The sequence below is a fragment of the Dendrobium catenatum genome, unplaced genomic scaffold (assembly GCF_001605985.2).
Source record: "Dendrobium catenatum unplaced genomic scaffold, ASM160598v2 fragScaff_scaffold_1058, whole genome shotgun sequence".
Lineage (NCBI taxonomy): Eukaryota > Viridiplantae > Streptophyta > Magnoliopsida > Asparagales > Orchidaceae > Dendrobium > Dendrobium catenatum.
The window spans coordinates 262,902-276,338 of record NW_021319520.1 but is presented as its reverse complement, the minus strand read 5'-3'; the positions used below and the strand labels follow the sequence as shown (position 1 = coordinate 276,338).

Sequence of the window (13,437 nt, the reverse complement as noted above, 5' to 3'; positions counted from 1 at the left end):
TTTTTTATTTGCTAGGCCAACCACCAACGTTTATCTTCTCCATTTAACAGAAAAATAACTAATAAAACTCTCCTCCAATAAAAATAGATAAATCCTATGGATCAGTTACAATTAATTCTTATAAACCATTACACTAATACCAAAAAAATTCTATCACAACATTACCTGATATTACCCATAAATAGAATGGGTCAGACCACATCAAATCATGGCAGGGCAGAAATTCCATTACATAATTAGAGAGAATTACAAAAATTCTAAATAATTTACAATCTATAAAGCCACTAAAAGTTTAATTATACATAAGAACTCATCACCAAAATTCTTTTCATTCATTTTAGAAGTGCTTATAATCAAAATAATTTTCTATAAATAGTATATGATAAGACAAAATAGAACAGTAAGAAAAACTACAAAAATCAAAATTTAAACCAACATAACTATATACATTTTGATCTCAAACTTTTACCTTTCTCTAATCAACCTTCCCCTTTTTCCTTATCTTGACCTCAAATTGAAGCAGAAAGCAAGCATGAGAAACTATAGCTCAACTTGTCACATTCATGCTTCGTTTGTTTTTTTGGTGCTTTTGTAAAAGACAGTTTTAAAAAACATTAGTTTAGAAAATATTGGGAATGTGATTTGACAAACCAAACAACATAAATAACACAAAAAAAAGAGTTTTCTAACAGAGAAACATATATAAAATGCTTTCTCAAAACTGTAGAAAAATGAAAAAAAGGAGTTATTGGGAATGTGTTTTGACGAACCAAACAACAAAAAAAAATTCCTCCGTTTCCAAACAAAAAAGGCAAAAAAAAAAAAAAAAAAAAAAAAAAAAAAAAAAAAAAAAAAAAAAAAAAAAAACGCTCAAACAAACAAAGCCTCAATCTAACTAAGCCTTTATTAATGAAAATTAATAATAAAAAGTAAAATAGCAAAGTAAATTCATCCATACAGAAATCTAACTAAATTGTTACTAATAAATATATATCTAGAATAAAAATAACAAAAATTAAAAAAAAGAAATTCCAACGCACAAATTCTAAGTAGTAGAGTAGTAAAGAAGAACATTAAACACATCTTTTCCTTTTCTTAGAAAAAATAGATTTCTCACAGGCCCTTATACCTCCTTATAGATATTATAAGTTAGAATTTATGTCCTTATAACTCTATAAGCTAGCATATTATATAATAGACTCTTATAACTCCTAATATAAATTACCATTAGCATTCAAAATTATCAAAACCTTGTAAGTCCTAGCAGAAAATATCTCAAAATATCCACCAGTCATCAAAACTATCTCTGATTTACACAATTCAAGAATATACATATAAAAATAAATGCAATCTAATATAAATTACATGATATCAAAGTTACAATAGGGTTTTCCATAATATTCAACTAACAATCAAATTGAAGAAATTTTAGCAAAAAAGATACATAAAATTTTACAATTTAAGAAAAAAAGATTACTAAATTAGCATACATTATTCATAATTACATTTCAAAGCTTTTATTGTATTATGACACTATTTAAAAGCATCAAAATACTTTCCCAGATTATTGAAAAACATATTTTAAAAATTATTATAAGAAAATATATTATTAAAATACTAAAGTATGTCAAATATTACTAATTATAACAAATCAAAAGTTATAGGTGATAATTTATCAAGTGATTACATATGACCTTTTTTGTGTCAAAATTTTAACTAAAAAATAGAAAAAAAAAGTGAATTATTAAAAATTAAAAAAGGTAAAATATAACCTACTTCAACTTAGATAATTTTTTAGCTATCCCAATGGACAAAATGACTAAAATTTACCCAAAATAGACTTTCTATCTTTATATTTTCTCTCCTCTCTATTTACTCAACTGCCTTATAAAATGATTTTTAATCCTTTTTTAAAATGTATGTAGATTTTAATTCTTTTATAAATTATGAGTGAATTTTAATATTTGTAAAATATTTGATGTAAGCATTATGACCCTCCAATACCTAGCGCTATGACACTCCCTTAAAAAATCCAACCAAATATAGGGCATAACGTCATAGTGCCCTAGACTAGTGTCATAATGTATCAGAGAAGACCTTGTGTCATAGGGCTCAACCAATCAACATCATAATATTCTATTAAATAACCAAAATGATAGAAGCCCAGCGTCCCTCTTAGCTCTACGATTCTTTTATGGGAAATTTTAGAATTCAAAATTTTCACACACTAAACCTTGGAACACACTCTAGAATAGAATTTGTGTATTCACACACATATAGAATATTTACAAACATATGAAGAATGAAAGTGCAAAAAATTCAAATGCAAGACATGCTTTATAATGTTTCAAACAATTTAGAACACTGTAGCAATGGATATTACTGTGGTGCCCCAGGATCTAAGAGAAGGATTAAATCCATAAACCTAAATATTTTTAAACCACCATATATAATTAACCATAGCTAACTAAATAATATAATAATAACAAAAATAATAATAGTCTAGAACATCATTCAAATTTTAATTTCTTACAAATTGTTACATACAATAATTCTATTTTTATAAAGTCTATAAATCAAAAGAATAAGTATCGGATTACAAAATACCTTATAAAATATAATTATGAAATCCTACCTTAGTTAGCTATACTCAAATAGTCATTGTTCCTTTCCTTGAATATCAAAAAGTTTTCATAGGGTAAGCACAATAAGCTTAGTAGGCTTCTTCCATATTTCCATCATGAATATCAATATCCATGTCATCATAAATAATAAATTATACATTAGAGGGTAAACTAGGTATTATTCATCAAAATATAAACTAATAATAGTAACTTATAATAACGTTAACATATTTATATTTTTGAAACTTTAATGCAAAAATTACTACTTGTATTTGAACATAACATTTATTTTTGCACCTTTCACAAAAAAATGCTTTCACAAGACTCTTAAAATATGTTTATTATTAGATCCATTACTTGTACTTTCATAGATACATCACTTTATAAAGGTATCAAACATATCAAATGTTCTTACTATCAGCATATTTTTTTCATGTGAATTTATTTAAATGATCAAATATGTAATGTATGAATGTATTGTGCACATGTCCCAATGCCCGATTATAACTTCACTTCCACTTATAACTCCCTTTAAACCTCTTATACCATCACAAGGCAAGTGAGGTCAAAATAAAATAGAAGCCTCATGCAGCCATATAAGGTAGATATGGTAAGAATATAATAGATACCTCTCATATCTACACTGGAATATTAATAGAATAGATTAGGCAATTATATCATTTTAGAAAGTGCACTTATACATTTTCATAAATTAGAACTTCTCTAATGCCATGCTATGAACTATGAAATTTGAGTGTAATAATAGATGTTCATGACTTTAAACATGAGTATGATGATACATGAATTATCATAATTGCCAAACTAAGGTAACATTTCATGTGTAATAGCCAAAACACTGAATATTATTCATTCCATTTAGAATTTTAGAAGAATATCAAGAATGTTATTTTATGACTTTTAGAAAACTATTATTAATACCAAAATACCTCATTTATTCACTATGTATAGAGATCATCACGAAGAAAACCAATGGGTAAAATTCTAATTTTTTTAGTCAAAATGTTCAAAATAAAGCATACTACAATACATAAAAAGTTTCAGTGTGAAAAAGTTATAAAATCTAAGGAAAACACATTTTTATCTATATCTTGTTATAAACTTATTAGAATTCAAATAAAAGACATGTGTTTAGAAGTCTACCTCTTTCTTAAGGCCTTCAAATGGCCCTGTTGACCTCTTTTTTTGCTCGAGCCCTTTCGATCGACTTGATTAGTTCTCGTCGAGCCCAATTCGAGCTCGATTTGACCCAAATCGTCTCTTAATTCGAGTTTGATTTTATTTAATCAAATTTATCAAGCCTAATTAAATCCAAATTATTGCAAGGTTAACTCAATCCCAACTAAATCTAAGCCTAATTCTGATCTAATAAACCCAATCTGATTTTAATCAAGCTCCATTCGACTTTCAGTTTTTTTTTTTGAATTTGTTCCCGAATCAAGGAATTGTTTCGATGGCCCTGATCTCTCCAAAATTCGGACTCTACCGTTGCAAGGCTTCCCAGTCGCGTGTGCCCTCGAAGAAGAAATTGATTTGAGCGACTTTAAGTAGAAGCAGCTGTCGCAGTTCCTTTTTGATGTTTTTGAGCAAGGCAGAATGTCGGGAGACATTAGAAGGCTGGGACAGAGCCTTCGACTCCCTCATTCGGACCGGAGCGCTCTCTCTCATGGGCCTTTTCCTCTCTCAGTCCCGAGCTCTCTCTTAGTCTCACGGAGCACCATCCTCTCTCATTCTCTCTGAGGCCTGAAGAAGCCCTAGACGGAAGGCTAGCTCCCGCCGCCCTCTCTCTCCAGTCTCTCTGGTTCGGAGCGGAGAAGCAAGGTCCGAAGCCCTCTTGCTTCCAGGCGACTGATCCACTCCGGTTTCCCTTCTTTGTTCGTGAGCCAGTCGACGTCGAGCCCCACTTCCTCTCTCGATTTCACATAACCCGAAGCCCCCACTCTCTCCCTCATTCCCTCTCTCGGTTTTGAAGCCCCTCTCCATTCGCAGCCAGGCGACGGAATCCCTAGCTCCTCCACTCCTTTCTTCTCGGTTTCACACAGCCAAAGTCGCCTCCCCCTAGCCGAGCCTGAAGCAAGTCCAGACGCCGGAAACCCCTTGCCCTGGCTGCCGACTGATTTCTCCACAATAGCAGGTATATCTCCTTCTTTTCTCTTCTTCTTATCCTCTTTTCCTTATATTAACTTAATTCTTTTCCCCCTCATTCTCCTCTTCTTCCTAATCGCTTGGGTGCGATTCTCCTAGAGTTCGAAGGCCACAAAATAGACAGGATTGCCGCTCTGATTGTCTCACCCGATGGATTCTATGGTCATCTAGCCTCTTTTATATTTGTTGTCCGTTAGTTGTGGTCTTCTTGAATATAAATGGCTTGATGTGATTTCGTTCCTTACTAGTGTTGGCATGATAACTTGGAGACCAATTTAAGGTTTCTAAAAGGGGAAGGGAAATTACTATGCCTGGAATCCTCTCATCTCTAGTTTTGACAGCGTACATTTAATCATGGAAATTAGAGTAAGATGTGAAAGATGGTGAAATGCTATTGGATACATTTGGATGTTGCAAGCTGTAACTCCCCTTCCATCATTCCTTATTTGTCTTCAGATGGTTTACTATTATTTAGCAAGGATTTAAATCTTTAAGATTTATGTTTTGACGTCAATGAATGTGCTACGATATATGCATTTGAAAATGAGTAGTTTATTTTCAAGAATGGCATTTTGAGTTTTGGATAGTCATAGTTATCCATCTTCATTTCATTTTTTGTTTTGGTAAGTTTCATGAAGATTGTGTTGTGATGACCTTAATCAAATGTGTAGTTGGAGTTTCCTTTGTTGTTTTTTTTTATGTAATCGAGTATGGTGGTAAAAGCATGATCCTCACATGGGCTGACTTATTAGGTCTTTACTGTTGCATATCAATTACTCGATGAAATGCTCTCAAGGAGTTTTGTGATTTTTTTTTTTTTGACATTACCAAAATCCTACATGAATGTCAAAGATTTTGTCATTGCCGGGGGCACTCGAAAGATTCTAAATACGATGAATCTCCGATTAAACTTTATGAATAGTTGAAATAAAATATCAAGGCGTCCTCATGTAGAGTGTACTCATGTTCTTATTTTTGTATATGTGTATGTTATCGGAGGTGAATGGTTGTCTTGAGAGTTGTATATATATATATATGGCTTAATATTTCAATGCATATTTGCCTACTATTTTAAAACTATGAGTTTGGAGAGATCTAAGTTAATCAAATATGCTCAATAGACACCTTATTGCTTCATGATTGATTGGATTTTCTCTTCTTTAAGTCCATATTACTTGCAATATGGTTAGGAATATTTAGTCACTTTTACACCCATGAACATTGTTGGAAATACTGAAGTGGCTCCTCATAAATTATTCTTAATTATTCATGAAATATACTCTTCCCCTTTATGATCAAATGTGCACGCTTAAGTAAACTTTCTTGTTGCCTTTCACGAATGGGCATCTTTATGGAGTAATAATGAAACTCATGTGTCGATTAGGAAATGTTATAAAGTTTGTTATTCTTCATGGAAGAAAATGCATATGTAGGAAGATTTAAATTGGAACCTTTATATCTTTACTATTCCACTTACACACTATTCGTTGGCATCCCTATGAGAATTTGTTGGAAATCTTTCATGTGCATTCATGTTATAAAGGCTTGTTTTGGGTGTGAGAACAAATTTATGAATTTGGATTAGAGAGTCACTTGGAATTGTTGGTGGCATGTAGCATGAAAAATACAAATTTGTTGGAAGAAATTCATGTCTATTCTAAATCATGTGGTAAATGAAAGATTTATATCTATGATTAGTAAGTGTTTATATATCTCATACATGCTTAGAAAGAAATTTTCATGTACTTTGTGAATTCGATGAGGTATTATTCATGCTATTGAAATTCTTTTTTTTTCTAATGGTTAGAGAAATGGCATCAATTTCCTCTTCTATAAGTTTTGTTGTTTAGGCGTCACACTCTAATGATTGGAGGAGTGATTGTTCTCTTATGTAGGTTGGTTGGTGAACCCAATCAAGTAGGCGTTTGAAGCATTCTTTTCTTGCTATCATGTTTTACGGAATCTTGCAAATATTGCCTATCTAATGTTTATGATAATGCCTCAAAGGAATTGTAGTTGTTTTGCTTACATAAAAAAAAGAGAATATATGGAATTTTGCATTCTTTTTATTCTATTTTCTATATGTATACTTGGGTGCCTCCTTGTTGAGTTGATTACATAAATCATGAAAATTTTCTTTATATCGATTATTGGTAAGTCTGTGATGAAATAGGTGTATAAGTCTTAGCTTTTATGTTAACTTGCTTCATATAACTTTACAACTATTGTGCACCAAGTTGTTTGTGAATGTCGTTGGAAAGAAAACAAAATTGTTTAATGTACATTGGAGCTTTGTATGACGGCATCCTTTATTTGAAGTGTTGCCAATATATTATCTAGTGGTTTGCAAATGAAATTTTAAAAGAGAAGGAAGAGTAGCTTCTTTGAGTAATTATTACTCATGAAATTTATGGGCATGCTTAATTATTCCGGTTAAACACTGTCTAAAGCCTTGAGCCTTGAGAATGTAGCATGAAGGCTTTATATATCATCTTTCATATTCTTCATTGTAATGTTGGATATAGATCATTGGATAAATTGTCATGATTCAAGCATTTACATGAATACTTAAAAAAAAAAAAACATGATTTCTATATATACTTTTGAAATGTAGTTTCAAACATGAGTTGCTCTTCTTCGCTAAGGCTTTCCAAAGAGAAAACATTGTTGTGTTGAAAATATTTGAGCATGAGAAAATGTAGGATCACCCTTTCTTTACAAAGCTTAAACTTCTTGCAAATGATATGTTGATGTTCACTTTGCATATATCTTGAAACATGTATGGTTGGAATATGATTAGTGTAACTTTGTACTTATTGTCATGAGCTAACTTGAAGGAGTGTAGTTGATATCCATTAAAACACTTGCAAAATCATATGATTGGTACTAAAGCAAGCTTACGGATTTGTATAAAGCCCCTTGGAGATATTTGATAGTTTATGGAGGTGGAAGCTAGAAGTTTGTTGGAGAATAGTTATACATCTCATGTTTCAAATCTATGTTGTATTGTGATGATATCATGCCCGCTTCTCTTGAATTTTGGGAACAAAATAATGGCATAAGAATTTCTTTCTCTTTTATAAGTACGATTGGCAATGATGGTTTATACACTCATGATTGGAGATTAGTTTACTTCACTATAAATGATTTTTCTTCCGTTAGCGTGTAAAGTAGCATGCATTTGCGAATTTCTATATTTCTATAAAGTTTGTGTTGGCGAGTTTGAATAGTCTTTTCGTTCTTTGTTAGAGGGATAATGATGAGTCGGAATGTTTTATGATTTGTTTTATATTGAAAGATTTTGTAAATAGATCTTTGATTGGAAGCTTTGTGAGTCGTTTCATGTTGCAAAGATTCACAATAGATGTTGTGAATGTTTTATATCGAAGGCTTTATGTGAATTATTTTCATATTGAGATTTTGTGATTGTGTCTTGTGATTGTTTCTTGATGGAAGGCTTCATAATGCCTATTCATTGAGAAACTTCCACAAAACTACCCCACACCAAATTTAAATAAGAGGCACTTGATTGTTGGTTGTTTTGGTAGAGTTTTATGTCAAAGGGGGATTTTGGTAGATGATTTTTGTAGGGTCTTGTGTAGTATTTTGGTTAGAAGTTTTCATAGAGTGTTTTGAGGCTTATAATTTGGTGATTTGCTTAGTATAGTAAAATCCCTTAGTAGCTTTGTAGAACTGGTTAGTGATTAGTGTACGAATTGCCTTCCTTTTAATTCACATTAGTGTCTAAAAGATGAGGTTTGGAATTTGAAGCATTAGGGAGCTTTGTGTTGGAAGGTCTTTAGGGTCTTTTTGGGAGCAAGATAGTCCTTGCTCATCTGGATTTTCTCCCTTTAGTGTTAGCTCGTAAAGATAAAAAAAGAATTTTTGGATGAATGCAATAATGAAATAGAGTATAGCTTTAAGCTTAGCCTTAGGAGTTTGTTTCCCTTAGTTGCTTTGGGCTTTGTTTGTAGTGTATGGTCGGTAGATGTTTCAAACATATCAAGTGCCTTATTTGGATTGTGGGAATAACAAAGGGCATTGTTAATGTTGCTTTAGGGTACACTTGACTTCACAGAATTGTGCCCAACAACAACAATGCCTACATTCCTTTTATTTCTAATTTTTATTCTTTTTCTTTCTACTACATTTCTACTTATTAAAGTAATTATATCCGTAGATACCTAAGCTGTTGACACATGTACGAAAGTCCTAGGGGTTAGAAAACAAAACATCTTTTAATCCTACAACTTTAGTGACACTTAAGGAATAAAATTAAGGATCGAGTCTTAGAAAATATAGACTTAGGGTGCATGTTCCTTATAGGATAGAGACATCAAAATCAAACTTAGTGACATGTTTTTCTAGGTTCTAATTTCCTTAGTCTATTAATAATCAACCAACCAATCTTAATCTAATTCTTAAAATCTATTAAAACGCTTAATTCTTAATCAAGTTATTATTAACATTCATAATTATTAAATTCTAAATCTAAAACATAAACCTAAATCAAATTTAACAATCTAATAATAAACTCTTAACCAATCTAAGGTTTAAAAGATGTAGACTAAAATTAGGGTATCAAATATGAAACTAAAATTCTTTAGGATAAAAGACTTCTAAAGATCAAACCTTAGACTAATCTTTTAAAATCAATCCACAAATCCCTTAATACATAACAACCACTCCAAAGATGAAGTTTATTGGATGGACTACTCCGGGCTGCGGGGCTAAGTGTCCTAAAGAGGCCTGGTTCCTCGAGCCTGGTGGCACAACGCCACGAATGGATCCAATGGAGTGTTAAAACCTAAAATTAATTTCTTAATTGGCTTAAATCAAACCTTAATTGATAATAAATCATTAATACACATTTTTCTTTTAATTTATAACCAACTGAATAATCAATCAAATCCTAAAATAAAATCTCTAAAAGCAATCCTAAAACACTAATATTTAAACTTATTAAAACCTCACTTTTGCTCTCTAACAAATCAAATGGAGGCAACTATAACTAAATCATCCTACATAGGATCTATCCAAAATTGCACAGCCTACACACACCTTAGACTTATTTGGTTAGGACACGACTTCTAGTCCTAGGTTAGACTGACATTTTCTTTTATTGTTTAGTATTTACTACATGCACATGTCATATAAATGCAATTCTTAAATTTCCTGTCATTTGTATTTTTATTTACCTGTATTTCTTTTCTGAATGGCATCTACGCTTATATATATATATATATTTCTCTGTTATCTTATCTTGCGAGATACATCGGAGCTTGATGATCGGGAATTAAACGGGAGCATTTGCTTAGGAGCTGTTAAGTGGCCGCGCCACAAGCTGAGATCATTTACTTGCTTAGGAGCTTTTAAGTGGCAGCGCCACATTCAGGAATGATTTTTACAACCTAAACTCCTAATTATACATCGGAACTGCTACACTCCACACAAAACTTTAATAGGTATTCTAGCATGTTTAGGTAGCCAGCCATAGAATAGTTCACTAACGAAGATTTGGCCCTATAGGTCAAAGCTTACCTCCCTTCTGTGAGCCCTAGAGACCATTAGGGTCATTTAGGCCTGTAGAGTAGGCCACCTACTTGTGCCGTTGGGCATCGTCATTTTTCCCACATGAAGTGGGCATCGCTAGGATTTTGGCCTTCGCTGGTTTTGGGTATGATACCCTTAACCTTCTGTGAGCCCTAGAGACCATTAGGGTCATTTAGGCCTGTAGAGTAGACCACCTATGATGCCATTTGGCATCGTTATTTTCTCACACGAAGTGGGCACCGTATGAATGATTTTTTGTGCAGGTACCTTACTTGGAGGGTACCCTTAGGGTGTGTTTATTTATTTTTTTCTGTACTCTAGATGTCATGCATACGTTCTTACACACCTTTTGCTATAATACACCTGACTTACATGCATGCATTGCATTAGTGGACCTAAGGACATTTCTTACTCATGCATTTGTTTCATGCATCATACGACACTAGGTACATTTGTTTGCATATTGTAGAGTCCTTGATTTAAGTCTTTTTGAACTACAAATCCTCGGTTCTTTAGAATAGAGCCTTCCCATCTTGCATACATATAAGACGATTGGTTGTGCTTAGGATTTTAGATGGCTTCCTTTTTCAGGCAAGGAATAAGTCCAGGATTGCATTAGCTTGGTCGTAGATGTTAGTATCGTATGTACGATACTACATCTTTTATAGATTTAGGGTCTAAAGGCTAGTGGTACGAGTGTACCACTATACGCCTTATTAGTAGGTAAGCTTCCCTTTCCTTCGGAGGCTTTAAATCCTACCAATCTGCATCACACAGATGACGCCACCTCCCTCTTTCCCTCATGCATGCTTGAATGTAGTGTCTTCTCTCTTTTCTCCAGTTTCCACTTCTTAGAGCCGACCGGATGTTGACTGAACCCCGTGTGATTGATTGAGCCAAGTTGCGACCTTCCCCTTTGATTAGGAAAGCCTAGAATTTTCTCTTTGCACTAAACCCAATAGAGAAGATAATCTAACATCCTTAATCGAGAGTTTTCTTATACCGAGGTTTAAGATGTAATTAACTACGGGGGCTTGCGCCCGTAGGAAACCGATCCCTACAATCAAATAAACCCCATTTGAGCTAATGTATCGAATGAGGGAAATCTCGTGAATTTAGGGTTATATATATTATTATCCATCAAGGTGCGCAGGTGAAACCCGCTATCTTCAATGGCTAATCGTATGTATAACTCCATATGCTCTTCCATCGGCCTGCTTGTGTCAATTGTAAAGGTCTACGACCATTTTGTCCTACGGGATAATGTGGTCGTACTCTTTGCATTCGAATCCCACGAGCGGAACCCTTTCGGAGACCCACAGGCCCATGGGATAATTTTAGCTCCAAGAACCCCAAATTCATCTTTCCCTTTTATCTCATCTCCTTGTTCCCTCTACTTTTCTTCTCTCTTCTATGGAAACAATTAAGGAGGGGGGTGGGGGGTAGGGTTAGTTGAATTTGGAGAAATTATTTTGATATTTTCTTTTTAAAAATATTATTTTTAACTAGCTCTATAGTGCTAATTGTGATAGCACCACACTTCTCCACCAAATATTTTAGATGCTACTAGATTCTTTTAATGCGAGAGCTGAGCATTGTAACGATGCCACCTAGCACCTTAGTGCTCTCTTAAGGTCCTTCCCAAAATAGAGAGTAAAGCACCACATCACTTCCATTATCAAATCCACAACATGTAGATGAGCATTTTTCCTTATGTGATTTTCTCTCCTTCATTTTAATTCTTAAACTTATTTAAGGTTAATTAGATATTCTTAGACTTAAATCAATAATTAAATAAAAATATGTGAGAATTCATACCAAATTACTTCAATTAAGTGAGTCCTAAAACATAATATATTATATTCTTCCCTTCTTATAGAGAATGCCATCCTCAGCCTTTCTATATAAGTTTGTATATATAGAGTACTTAGAGTAAATCAAGATATAGTTGCTTCATCTCCACATCTTTTTCCCAACTTGCCTCTTGATCAAACTTATGCTTATATTGAACATTAATCATTGGTATCTATTTGATCATAGACTATTTCACATCATAGGCTAATATTCATTCTAGTTTTTCCTTGTAAGCCAGATTGGTTTACACTTCAACTTCATCTTCAAGAACTCTTTGATTCAAATATAATACTCATTTTCTTAATATTAACATGTGGAACACATTTTGGATGTCTGACTTGTGATCAAATAAGGAGATCTTATATGCTAATTTTATAATTCTTTCAATTACTTCAAAAGGTCTGATTTACCTAGGACTCGACTCTCTATCCTTTCCAAATCAACCTACACCATTCACTGGGTATACTTTAAGTATACAAAATCCCTAATATGAAATTATATAGAAGTATTCCTTGGATCATAATGTTGCGGATCTATGGTTTATGATTTTGATGATAACAAACATTTCTTATTTCTCTAAGATTGCCTTATGTGCTAATGTTTCAGGTCCACACGATCATACTGTAATTTGGAACCAGCTCAAGATTGGGTAGTTGAGGTATGTGTCAGTTTGTAATCTTTTTCCTTTCTTGAGTCTGTTGTATTTGGTATGGCATCTAATGGTTTGTAACTTGGAAGATTCTCTGTTGTGCCCTAAAAGATTTCTATTTTTGGTAACATCATCCGGAACGATATTTATATCGTCCTAGACGATATGACAAAAGTAGAAACCCTAATTAGGGCATCCTCATTAAAGCAGCCGTCATTATGCAAAACATATCGTCCTGGACGATTTTGTATCGGCCAGGACGATTGGCTCAATTCAGCAAGAATCTGCCGCCAAATCTATTTAGAAATAACCTATTTTTGGACATCATCCAAAGGATCGTCCAGGACTATAAAATATCATCCAGGACGATCCAGGTCAATTTTTCTGAAATTTCTTTGGAATTTAAGGAAAGCAATTACATGGTCAAATCGTCCTGGATGATCTCCAGATCATCCAGGCCAATTATACATCGTCCAGCTTCATTTCAGGGCATTATTCAGGACAATTTTCCTCATATTTGAACTAATCGGCTAGGAAGATATGCCTATCATCCTGGATGATAATGTCGGCAACTTGCATTAATGAGCTCGTTTT

General features: G+C 33.1%; 1 long non-coding RNA gene across 2 annotated transcripts in view; it reads left to right on the top strand.

The window, feature by feature from the left end:
• The first annotated feature begins 4,223 nt into the window (after positions 1-4,223).
• The window catches only part of LOC114580495, a 19,228-nt gene continuing 10,014 nt past the window's right edge, over positions 4,224-13,437 (top strand). Inside the window, exons 1-2 of one of the 2 annotated variants that reach the window (XR_003701932.1) lie at positions 4,224-4,776; positions 4,887-5,349. This is a non-coding gene — a long non-coding RNA (uncharacterized LOC114580495). Of the gene's footprint in view, positions 4,777-4,886; positions 5,350-13,437 lie in introns of those variants that run through there. The other variant, XR_003701931.1, reaches the window with a different exon arrangement.